The sequence below is a fragment of the Chiloscyllium plagiosum genome, unplaced genomic scaffold, assembly GCF_037043375.1.
Source record: "Chiloscyllium plagiosum isolate Xiang-an unplaced genomic scaffold, Cpla_swu_hap1 HiC_scaffold_37, whole genome shotgun sequence".
Lineage (NCBI taxonomy): Eukaryota > Metazoa > Chordata > Chondrichthyes > Orectolobiformes > Hemiscylliidae > Chiloscyllium > Chiloscyllium plagiosum.
The window spans coordinates 95,269,707-95,282,296 of NW_028270175.1; the positions used below are offsets into that span (position 1 = coordinate 95,269,707).

The window sequence follows — 12,590 nt, forward strand, 5'->3', positions numbered from 1 at the left end:
TTAACCTTTCATTCTTCTCTGATTCCACTGGCCAAAGAGTTTCGAAAAATGCTCAAAGCAGAGCATCACCGCGAGCAACAGTTATTCGATCGGTGGCTTTATGAAATGGAAAGGTGCCCATCAGTCACCTGCGCGACTATTCGGCTTCACTCCTGTGATGACGCTGGGACATTGACTCTCATGTTCTCGGGGGCATTCAATGAAGGCATTCTCGTTCCTGCAGATGAGGAGCTCACACCATATTTTGGCTTTTGAAAAAACAGTTTTTAAGCGGGATTAAAATCTGGCCTGCCTGCGAGCCAGGTAGGATTCGAACCTACAGTCTCCTGATTCGTAGTCAGGTACGTTATCCATTGCGCCAGTGGCCCGATGCACATCCTTAAGAGCCGTGATGTCAATATGGACACGGTTAATAGCAGTCATGTTCACCAGTTGAACAAGCAATAAAGATAAGCACTGTTACTGCTTCAGTCTAATCTTCATCACCATTCAAAGCAACGAATTTTCCAAACAAAAAAACACATATGTCCTCATGAAGCTTCCATTCACACGCTGTCTGCTTAGTCATTTAATGGAATGTGATGTGATGAATTTCGAATCCACTTCTTCAGCATAACTGACGTGAACGTAGCCTAATCACCACATTGTATATACCAGTTAATTTTCAGAGGTTTCGAGTACAGTAGTGACTTTTGCGAATATGCAGGAAAATGAATACTGTGAACCGAGCAAAAAAATCCCTTCATGGAAATTAATCCAGTGCAAAGTCAAACATATGAGAATGGCAGATGACGTAAACATTCCTCTGCATCACTCTGCACTGATGCTTCTCCAAGAATTGACTCTTTGCAGAATTCTTCTTTGTAATTTTGACTGTCCCAGTTGTAGATATTCTTTCAATCCACAAACAAGTATCCTGCTGAAAACTACTGACTTAAGAATAAAATAGTTGAGTATCTATTCGACCAGCTGATGTCCCAAAGTTCCGTGTTCCATGTGAATACAAGTTCTTGCAGGTGAAATTGGAGCTCCGAGCCTGATGTCCCACTGCTTCTTGATGCGTGAGAATTGAAGCCGGTCTCCTTCAGGCGGGAGCTTTTAGCCTCGATATGTCACGCGCCTCTATATCATCAGAGAATGGCATTACGCTCACCGATTGCATTTTCGCAGCCACATGCTCGCGCTGAACGCCATTAGCATTTCCAATTAGTTTTGGGTGCACTACAAATCAATTTCTCTGATTCCACGCCCTTGAACTGGGATTATATGACATGCTATTATATGATTACGTCAATAAGTGAGGAAATTGGTGAAGTAACCGATGTTAAAATACAGTGTTATTGAGAAATACATTTCAGCAATACCCTGCAGTATCCCATGACCCTTTGAAGTTTTGTAGATATCTCGCAAACGTATCATCCTACAATCTCAGTGTTGCAATCTCTACAGTCTCTCCGGACATAGAAGCGATATATATGCAACCGAATATGAGTTCCCACATCTCAGTCACTGTTTGACAAGTATTCCTTTGTGCGTGTGTTTCTTTTCTTGGCATAACCTCTGCCCCGATCCTTATTGCTTTTTGCATCGTGCTTTTCCATGTGGCGCCAGGATCATGAAATGGTTCTTCCTTGGCATTGTCAACACAGCAAGTTCTGCTCGAATCACAGTCACAGCAATCGGCATTTTTCCCGTTTTACTCCATGTAATATGTGCTTAGCAAACGCTGAGAAAATCAATCTTTGTTTTACATGAAAATACTCTACGTGGTGATAAGTTTCCTTCTTCAAACACCCGCTATCTCACATCTTTGCGTTTCACACATCATAACCACCCTTTATCGGAGAAATCTCTCCCTCCCACAAGAACTAACTCGCCTAAACGTCCACCCTCCCATTTCACTGAGGTATTGCGCAATTTCATACTCACATTTGCACTGTTCATTCTGTACTACTGCGGTCACTGTTTTGGGTGAAAGTGCTCAATCCCATGGTCGGCATCTTCAAGCAATTCAATCCATTTAGATGCAGCTGTTCTGTAATTAATCCTCATGGAGCAGCTTTTACTGACACGGACAAGAGATTACTGGAACATCGGGCTCAGGGTAAGTGCACAGCGCAGGATTGAGCAAATGATGTTTTATTGGAAAAGAGAAGTTTCTGTGAAATCACTTCAGAAATCATTTCGCATTACAATGACACACTACATTGGAGTTGTGAAAATCCACTGTTATTTCTACCCTTTTATTTGATCATTATTGAGAGATTAACTGCCATTAGATCCACTATACCACTAAGGTTTTCTGGTCTCTGTGGCACTCTTCCACCAGTGTCACTGCATTTTATGTTCCTTCGCTGATTTTTTACAGTCGCGTTTGATGTTCATTTGAAACATCGTTCCTCAGAACTGCAATTTTTCAATCGAGCAAAATCGCCAGCCTTTTCATTTAAAGTCCCCTCTAATGATATCAAAGGGGGAGAAATGAGAGTTTCAGCAGCAGATGAACTGGGATTCGGCCGAGTTATCAATTGTCAGCGCGTGGGGCACATGTGATCGTGATGATGATAAGATCCAACAGCGCAACCCAGCAGCTTTCATGCAAACATTCGTTTGGTGTTAGCTGCACAAATTGCCAGAGTTATTTCCATTCATTTCGCAATCGGTCTTTTTGTTTTTGGCTTTTCTTTTCCTCCTGTAGTTCTCCCTTGATGGCAGTAACTCTGTCCAACGTTCAAAATGCCTACCTTTCTTATACCCCCAAATCGGATTATCTCATTTGTTCGATGTTGGCAGAATAATAAATTCAAAATCGATTGGCTTTTAATTTACAGAGACGTAAATGAATCTCGTTGGTTAAATTTGAATTGTCGTCAAAACAGCAACCAACTCAGGTACCTATTTCACAGCCAAATGTTACATATTTTCAATTTTCCAGTAAACTCTGACACTGCTCTCATAAGCTCTCAGTGCAGAACATCATTGTACCTCTCTTAAAGGTACAGCACACACTTTCAACTTCATAACAATTTGGAATTGCACATCAGGTTGTCACTGGCCCACCGCACACAAAACCAGAAATACAGACCTCAAACAAAGGACAGTTATAAGTGGATAAAGGAGCAGTAAAATGTGCCATGTCACAGTCAAAGTGAAACAGGGGATAGAGAAAGATACTGTACTTGCCAGCATACAGAAAATAGTCAAGTATTTTGCAGGAATCTACATCATAGTCATGAGAATGAATTGATCTATTTTTTTGGATAACATGGTGATGAGGTAGAACTCCATATTACCGCCAAGAGCAGTAGCCTGTAGTGTTTAGTGCAATGCAACACTGCTTCAGACTCTCTCATTCAGGGTAAAATCCATATTTGGCAGTGGGGGAGTAAGGAGCGTTCGAATACAGAGAGCAGAAGTAGAGGAGTGGGAAGAGCACAGAAGAATGTTAGGCAGGAAGCAGTGGTGGATTAATGGGATGTGGGATGTAAGACCATGGATGGATTTGAAAACAAATCTGAGAATTATAAAATCAGTGGAGAGTCATCGTGGGAACCAATACAGATCTGAAAATGTGTTGCTGGAAAAGCGCAGCAGGTCAGGCAGCATCCAGGGAACAGGAGAATCGATGTTTCGGGCATAAGCCCTTCTTCAGGAAGCCCTTCTTCGGGCTTATGCCCGAAACGTCGATTCTCCTGTTCCCTGGATGCTGCCTGACCTGCTGCGCTTTTCCAGCAACACTTTTTCAGCTCTGATCTCCAGCATCTGCAGTCCTCAATTTCTCCAGCCCATGCAGATCAGTGAGTTTTATTTAGTCAGAACAGAAGGGAAGTCAAGGAGGAAATGACAAGTAGTTAGCTTAACATCTGTCACATGAAAGCTTCTCAATGTTTTTTTTAATAAAGTTGTTGAGCAAGGCATTTGGAGAAAGAAAATCAAGGGTATGATGAAAATTCAAAATACTTTGCGAACAGGTAGTCAGATTTAACCAGATTATTGATATTCTTTGTGGAGCTATCGTGTGTTATGGATAAACTGCCATTTACTGACTCATTCTTGAGGCTGTCAAACTTCACTTGAAGGCTCCCACCATTCTCCTTACAATGTACATTCCGATCCAGTTGCTGTCATCAACTAGTTTGGAAAAATTACAAGAGGTCCAAATGTCCAAATCATGTATAATGTTTGGGAACAATTTGGTTCAAGCATTGAATCATAGAATCTCTGCAATGCAATGAGGCCCTACTCTCTCCCTATAATGCTGCATTTCGCATGCCCAATCCACCAAGCCTGGACATTCCTGGATATAATGGGCAATTCACTTAAACCGTGAATATTTGAACTGTGTGCAGAAACAGCAGCATCCGCAGGAATCCCACGCAGACACTATGAATGTGCACAATTCATGTTGGCAATCGCGTGACGATGGAATTGAACCCCGGTCTCGAGCACTGTGAGGCAGCAGTGCTGTCACTGATCCTTGTGGTACTTCAAACGTCATAGAACACCAACGTGAGAAAAGTGCGCTTATTCCTACTCTATACTTTCCAGCTGGTAAACAATCCTTAATGAATGCTGGCACGTTTTCTCCAACCCCATTGTGTTTTGTGATGTTGTGTGGGACCGGATAAAAAGCTTCCTGAACAAGCAAAACAGTGGGGTTCCAACGTGAATTCCACTCCACAGGAGACTTTGCAGAGATTACATAACTTGGAAGATGACTCCCAGCGCATCAACATTCTCTCATTGTCTTCCTCTTTCTTCAACATTTTGGGATGAAGCCTGTTTGGTCTAATTGACTCAAACTTTAGTCCAGTTAACTTTTGAAGTACGACCTCTTTCCTGTTCTTATTTTTTTTGTCCCTTGCTTCGTATTTTTGGGACATTTAATCTCCCGATGAAGGGCTTCTGATTGGATGTTGACTGACGGCCTGTGTTTTTCCAGTACCACATTCTTCGACACTGATTGCAAGCATTTGCGATCCTCACTTTCTCCTTTTCCACAATCCTGACATTTGCATAGTATCTCACTGTGCTGATTCGCTTTGCGTCTTGCCAGGCCAGATGATCAGCTGAAGCCTCGCCCACACACACGTGCTCTGTTTCTCCTGACTTTGAACGAAGGTTGTACCTTTCCTGTTCAGAACACCATACTATTCAGGTTAGGATAAATGATGTGACTCCGTCAGACTCTGCTGTGATCTTTGATCCAAATTTGCTGAGTGCAAATCAATCCTTCTAATACCTTATAAAATTGATTTGAAGAATATAATTGAGAGATAACCCATTCAAACATGCTCAGTCAAGTGTCTAAACAACTCTTTATGTGGATCAGTGTCAAGTGTTGCCTTTTCACATTCCTGTGAATCATTTTGGACATTTTGACAGATGGAAGACGGGGTAGAATTACAATCTGATGCTGTTGATTTGGATATCCATTGCAATTCCTTCATCATTTCCAGGTGTTTAACCTGTAACTCCTCGCCTGCCAATAATCTGGGACTACGTGCACTACGTGGACTGCAGCAGTTCAACAAGATAATCCATCGACTTCTACATAGGCAATTGGAGATTGACAATATCAGCCAGTCTTGCTCATGAAAGGGCTGGAGAGTGGGGTGAACTAATCTGCTCAGGGAACCAGCATGGGCACGATGCGCCAAATTATCTTGTGTTGCAATCATTCGGTAATTGCGACTAAAATTAAAGAAAAAAAGACTCACACAGGCTGCCATGGATCTGTTTCTGCATCCACCACTCAGTGAGAAAGCAGCTAATTGTTGGAACATCTGTACTTTTAGATTCAGTGCTGTGAGAAACACCTGCAAGAAAATAATAGCAAAATACTGCAGCAGCTGAAATATTGTTTTTTAATAAAAAAGGCTATGCTGGAAACCTTAGCTGGTCGGGTTTGTGCAGGGAAAGAAGGTAGATGAATGTTTTAGCGTGCGGAGACAGACATCAGGAAATAAAAATGAAGCAGATTTTCCTCATCCTTATGATCTGAGAAGCAGAAGGAAAATGGAGTTGATTTGTTACAGTCACAGGCTCTGGGGATGGTAATTGGTGGAAAACCCATAAAGACACAGTCGACCATAGTTATGGTAAAATAACAAAAAGAGGTATCTAAAATTCATCACTGTCAATCCAGGTAAGAAATTCAGAAGACACAAATATACCTTGGTTTGGGTTTGGTCTGTGTAAATACTCTCCTCTGAACTCACTGTAAATGCAGTTTCGTAAACCCTTCTCTACCAGTCCAGGAGAGAAATTCACAATCATTGTGTCCTGGTCACAGTCTTGTTCCATGTACTGTGCTATACTGTAGAAGTTGGCGGACGTTATCTCAAGTCCAAATGGCACTCCGTCAGCGCCTAGTATCACCGGATGCATTGCTCACGCCACCTGAACATGCTTAAGAGAGGATAAAGAAAACATGACTGACAAGAGAAGTCAGTGAGAGCACAGAAACAAAAGAAAAACACCATCTGGTATAAATTAGTGAAACCTAGAGCATTTGGAAGGGTTCAATAACGAGCAGAGAACAACCGAAATGGCAAGATGAGTTATTAAGATTTAGTACGTAAGTGTGTGAACTTGAAATATAAAGAATGGTGCAAGAGTTTGTTCACATATTTAAAAGGTTACAGAGAGAATAGTAAGGTAAAACAATGACTGCAGATGCTGGAAACCAGACTCTTGAGTAGAGTGGTGCTGGAAAAGCACAGCAGTTCAGGCTGCATCCGAGTAGCAGGAAATTCCGACCTTTCGGGCAAAAGCCCTTCATCAGGAGTACAGGCAGAGAGCCTGACGGGTGGAGAATTAAATGTGAGGAGGGCGGGGATGGGGAGAAAGTAAAATAGAGTACAATAGGTGATTGTGGGTGAGGATGAAGGTGACAGGTCAGTGAGGAGAGTGGGGGAAGGTAGCTTCAGGGCAGAGGAAATGACCTGGGAGTTGCAGTGGAAGAGGACTCCCTGAGATTCTTGTAGAGATAGGAGGAAAATTTCTTCAAGGCAGGCATCCTTGCAAGAGTATTCGCAGTAAGGTTAAAGTCAACTCGGTAAAAACAATTACTGCAGATGCTGGAAACAAGATTCTGGAGTAGAGTGGTGCTGGAAAAGCACAGCAGTTCAGGCATCTTCCGAGGAGCAGGAAAATCCGACGTTTCGGGCAAAAGCCCTTCATCAGCAATACAGGCAGAGCGCCTGAATTGTGGAGAGACAACAGAGAGAAGAGTGCAAATTGATGCACTGGAGAAGACGTAATGGGGAACAACGAAATGGTGCAGGTGAACACGTACTTTGCATCAGTTTTCACAGTGAAAGACAACAACAAAATATGTGAATTAATAGACACGTAGGGAAGAAGTGAATGAAATGCCAACAAGAACCAGAAGATGCCGGGGAAGCTGCAAGGTCTGAAGGGATTAAGTCACTGAGACCAGATGGACTGCATTCCTGATTTCTGAAGGAGATTGCTGAGGAGATTGTGGACGCATTGGTCGTGATCAGTCAGGAGTCATCGGCGTCAGAGTGGATCCCAGATGACGGGAAATTTTTAAATGCAACACTCCTGCTGAAAGAAAGGGGAGAGGCAGGCACAGACTACTGACAGTGTTGCACAGTACTTGGAAATGGATGGTAAATTACAGCAAAGTCTGCATGTCTTCATCAAGTGGACGTCTGTCTGACAGCTATTCTAGATCTCTTTGAGGAAGTACCAAGTAAGTTAGGCAAAGCAGAGCCAGTGGACGTGATCTAATTCAATACTTATAAGTCCTGTGATAAGGTGCCATACAGCAGACTGCTAAATAAGTTAAAAGCATATTGTTAGTGACAAGGAGGGGATTGGCTGACTGGCTGAGTGAGAACAGAGGGGTCTTTTACAGGATGGCAGCTACTGATTTTTTAAGACTTGCACAGCCATCGGTGTTGAAAGCATGACTATTCAAGTTACACGTTAAACATCTGGACAAAGGAACAGAGTGCATTTTCGCTACAGTTGCACTTGACACAAACGTAGTTTGAGAGACAGGTCGTATCAAGAAAGCTGGGAAACTTCATAAGATGCTAGGCAGGCGCAGAGAGTGGGCAAATAAGTGGCAAATGCAATACAATAAGGGATGTGTCAGGTTATGCAGTATGAGAGGAAGAAGGCAGGTCTCGACTAATTTCTGTTCACGGAAAGCCTGGAGAAATCCGAAAGACAAAGTGACTTGGGACCCCTAGATCAGGCAGGTTCAGTTGGAATTCAGGAAGGAAAATTCAATTTTATAATTTATATCAAGGGGCCTCAAATACAAGAGCAGAGATGTCCAGTTGACCATTTATATAGTCGTGGACAGACTGCATTTGGAATATTGCAGGAAGTTAGGTCCGATATCTCAGGGTATTTCAGAGTCATACAGCAGTTTAGCAGACCATTCACTCCATATATACCATGCAGAACTCATTGCCAAATTAAAATAGACCCGCCTGCCTGCCGTTGTCCCAAAAACTTCCAATACATTCCTAATCAGTTACTTATCCAAATGACTGTTAAATACACTGCAGTACACCAGAAGTGCAAAAAGAAGAAGAGGAACACCTATACAAGGTATTCGCGAAAAACGGATAGCCGCGCAACTTCATCAATAGATGCCTAAGAGAAAGACCACGGAACGAGGACATACCACAACCAAAAGGACTAGCCACACTACCATACATCAGGAGCATCTCAGAAATGACAGCCAGACTACTGCGACCCCTAGGACTCATAACGGCACACAAACCAACAGCCACGCTCAGACAACAACTCACCAGAACGAAGGACCCGATACCCAACATGAGCAAGACGAATGTAGTGTACAAAATACCATGCAAGGACTGCACAAAACACTATACAGGACAAACAGGAAGACAGCTAACAATCCGCATACATGAACATCAACTAGCCACGAAACGACACGACCAGCTATCCTTAGTAGCCACACACGCAGACAACAAGCAACATGAATTCGACTGGAACAACACTACTATCATAGGGCATGCCAGACAGAGAACAGTCAGTGAATTCCTACAGGCATGGCATTCATCCACAAACTCCTTCAACAAACACATAGATAGGTCCCTAGACCCAATATACCAACCACTACAGCGGACAGCTGAAACTGACAACCGGAAGCGGCAGGGACAGACCACTATAAACACCGGAGGAAACATCAAAGAAGCGCTTCGCAGGAGGCTCCCAAGCACTGATGATGTCGCCTAGCCAGGGGACGAAACGTTTGCAACAAAAACTTCCAGCTTGGCGAACAGAACCACAACAACGAGCACCCGAGCTACAAATCTTCGCACAAACTTTGACTGTTAAATAATTTAACTGTAGTTGCATCCATCACTTCCTCCAGCGGTTTATTGCACACAGTGACCAAAGGGTGTAAAACAAAAGCTGCCACTCATGTCCTTTATAAATCTTCCTTCTCGTACTTTAAACATATGCCCCTGGATGCGATCTCCCTCACCTTTGATAGTAATCTTATTTATGCTCCTCGTGATTTCACAAATCTCTATAAGGCCAAACGTCGAAGTCCTCTGCTCCAGTGAAAAAGAAACCACAGCCTATTTTTATAACAGAAGACTTCTATTCATGACATAATTCTGGTAAATACTTTCTGAACCCTCTCCAATATAATAAAATCCTTCTCATAACGAGGAAACAAGAACTGTACACAATACTCCAGAAGATATGATGACATTGAATAGGGTCCGAAGAAGGTTTAAAAGAATGATTCTGGGGGGAAGAAATGCTTGTCATAAAATGTTGAAAACTCGGGGGCTGAACTTGATGAGGTTTAGAAGTTTGAGGAGAATCTGATTGACACTTAAACAATACAGAGAGGGGCAATTAAAGTGTCTGTGGAGAAGTTTTTTTTTAACTAGCACGAGAGACCAGGAGCCGACTGCACAGTGTCAGAGAAAAAGGATGACCATTTTGAAGTGAGATGCGGAGGAATTTCTTCAGCAAGAGGCTAGTCATCCTTTGGAACTCTGCCGTAGAGGGCTTAGTGGTCAAGACATTGCAATGTTTCAAGACACACATAGATAGGTCCCTGATTGATAAGAGGATCAACAGTTACAGGAGATGGCAGAAAGCCGAAGAATGAGGTTGAGAAACATATCAACCATGACCACATATTGGAGAGGTCTCGATGGGTTGAATGGCCTAATGCTGCTCCTTTGTCTTGTGGCGTTCTCGCTGTTGCGTGTGACTTCAACCTGCCCATAGACCGAGCAAGTCAGATCAGTGGAGGAGACTTATGTGGTATACGTATGAGATGGTTTTCTGAGTCGCTACATTAAGGACACAAATTGAGGGCAGAGCATCCTTGATTACATACTGTTTAATGGATATTGGTGAGCTAGCTTAGTTGGCTGGTCGACGAGATTTCGATGAAGAATGACAGCAGCAGCATGTGCACAGTTCTCGTACTGGTCTCATGAAGTCCCCACATTTTCACCTTGTGCCTGAGGCACAACGACTTTCAGGTTAAAGCACCAACAGTCAAATCGCGCGATCTCTCTCTCTCTCCCTCTCTCTCTTTGTCTCTAATGAGTCAGCAGGCCTGGGAATATGTCAACTTTGATTTCAAAGCTTTATTTGTATATATGTCAAGGAATAATTGACAATCTATCTCTATGCTGTCACTGAGGAAGAGTGAAGAAGTCAGTGAGAGAACTCTTCATTAAGGTGGAGAGTGATAGAGCTGACTCAGATTTTAAGCCGAAATCGAAATAGAAGAAATGATCCTGATATGAAGCGTGAGCATGGTATAACGAATTGGGGAACAGAACTTAAAGGGATGACAAGCACTTCAAAAACATTTGCACGAACTGCAACTGTTTCTCACTCCTGTCTGACACAAAGAAACCGGGAAACGTGGCCATTTCATGGCTAACAAGCGATATTAGGCATAGCATTGCACTCAAGGAGCCTTACAAATTGGCTGAAAATAGCAGCAAACATCAGACATCAGCAGAAGATGAAGCAAGAATTAATACAGAACGGAAATGTCGTTTAACATATAAAGAATTGTTAAAGCTCCTGAAGGTATATGAATTGAAAAAAAACAAACGATTATTGAAAACAAATCCCTTACAATGAGAAACAGAGGATGTTATAATGCGGGATAAATATTTAGCACATCAAATAAATATGTATATTGGTTCTGTCATCACAGATGATAAAAGTAATATTCCTAAAGTGCTGGGAAGAAAAAGAGAGGGAGAAACTGAAAGAAATCAGTATTATCAGGGAGATCGTGTTGTGGAAATTGATGAGATTAAAGACGTAAATTCCACCAACTGCGAATCAAACACCAGTGTCCTTAAAGTCACCCTAAATGCAGTGAAGGCGTTCTGTAACTAGAGTGCGGAGTCTAAATAGAGTAAATTAATTGTCATATTTCAATATTCTATCGACTCTGAAACAATGCCTAGGGCTTGGATGTCAGTTAATATGACGCCACGATTTATAAAAGGAAGTAGCGAGAAAACATGGAATGACAGAAAAGTTAGCCTAACACTGGAAAACAGTAATTGGATTGGACAGATCCAGCATGAATTTACGAAACTAAAATAGGAAAGGCGATCTCGTCTTCTTGTACACAAATCGCTGAACGTAAGCATGCAGGAGCAGCAGCAGGTGAGGAAGGCAAACGGTGTGTTAGCCTTTGTACTGAGAGGATTTGAACACATGAGCAGGGAAGACTTGTTGAAATTGTGCAGGGTCTTGTTGACAGCACAACCGAGAGTGCAGTTTAGGAATCCTTATCTGATAAAGGATGTTCTCCATTCAGAGATGGCACAATAAAAGTTTACCAGACTAATTCATGGGATGACAGGACTGACGTACGAGGATTCGTTTGGATGAAAATCACTCAAGTTTAGAATGATGAAGTAGGATGTCACCGAAACGAGTAAAATTCTAAAAGGTACGAACAAGGTAAATGCAGGAAGGATGCTTTCAATGACCAGGGCGTCCAAACCATAGACAGTTGGGAGGTGGCGTCACTTCTAAGAATATGGGTAGTCCATTTAAGACTGAGATGACAATTTTATTTATTAATCAAAGACTGGTTACTAAGTGAAATTTGATGCTACAGAACGTAATTGAAGCCAGAATGTGGAATGTTGACAGATGAAGATATCTAAAGTTTTGAGGCAAGAGGGATCATAAGGTGTAGGCCTAAAGAAGTAGCAGGTTACTGTGCGGAATGATCATATAAGATCATACTGAATTATAGAGAAGGATCAAACATCACAACAAGCCAGGCCAGTTCTAATATTTCATATTTCCATTCTGTTAAAGGTGGGATATGAAAACCAATTGTTTTTAACTGACGCAGATATCAGTAACATATTGTCTAGATTTAAAAAATAATTCTGTAAGTACTTACCAAACAGTAATCGGGGAGCAATTTTAGCATACGAACTTCAGCAATTCGATGAGGTGCAAAGTAACTTTTGAGATTCGTACACTGGCTGTTCTGTACCTCAATTTCAATTCAGTTCTCAAATTGCTGAATGTTCTGACAAAAACGAGATAGTATG

The 12,590-nt window shown here is 42.1% G+C and overlaps 1 non-coding gene across 1 annotated transcript; it reads right to left on the reverse strand.

The window, feature by feature from the left end:
* Positions 1-295: 295 nt before the first annotated feature.
* trnar-acg (transfer RNA arginine (anticodon ACG)) lies at positions 296-368 on the reverse strand. Its single transcript has one exon. It is a non-coding gene; the product is annotated as a tRNA-Arg (tRNA).
* Between the last annotated feature and the right edge of the window lie 12,222 nt (positions 369-12,590).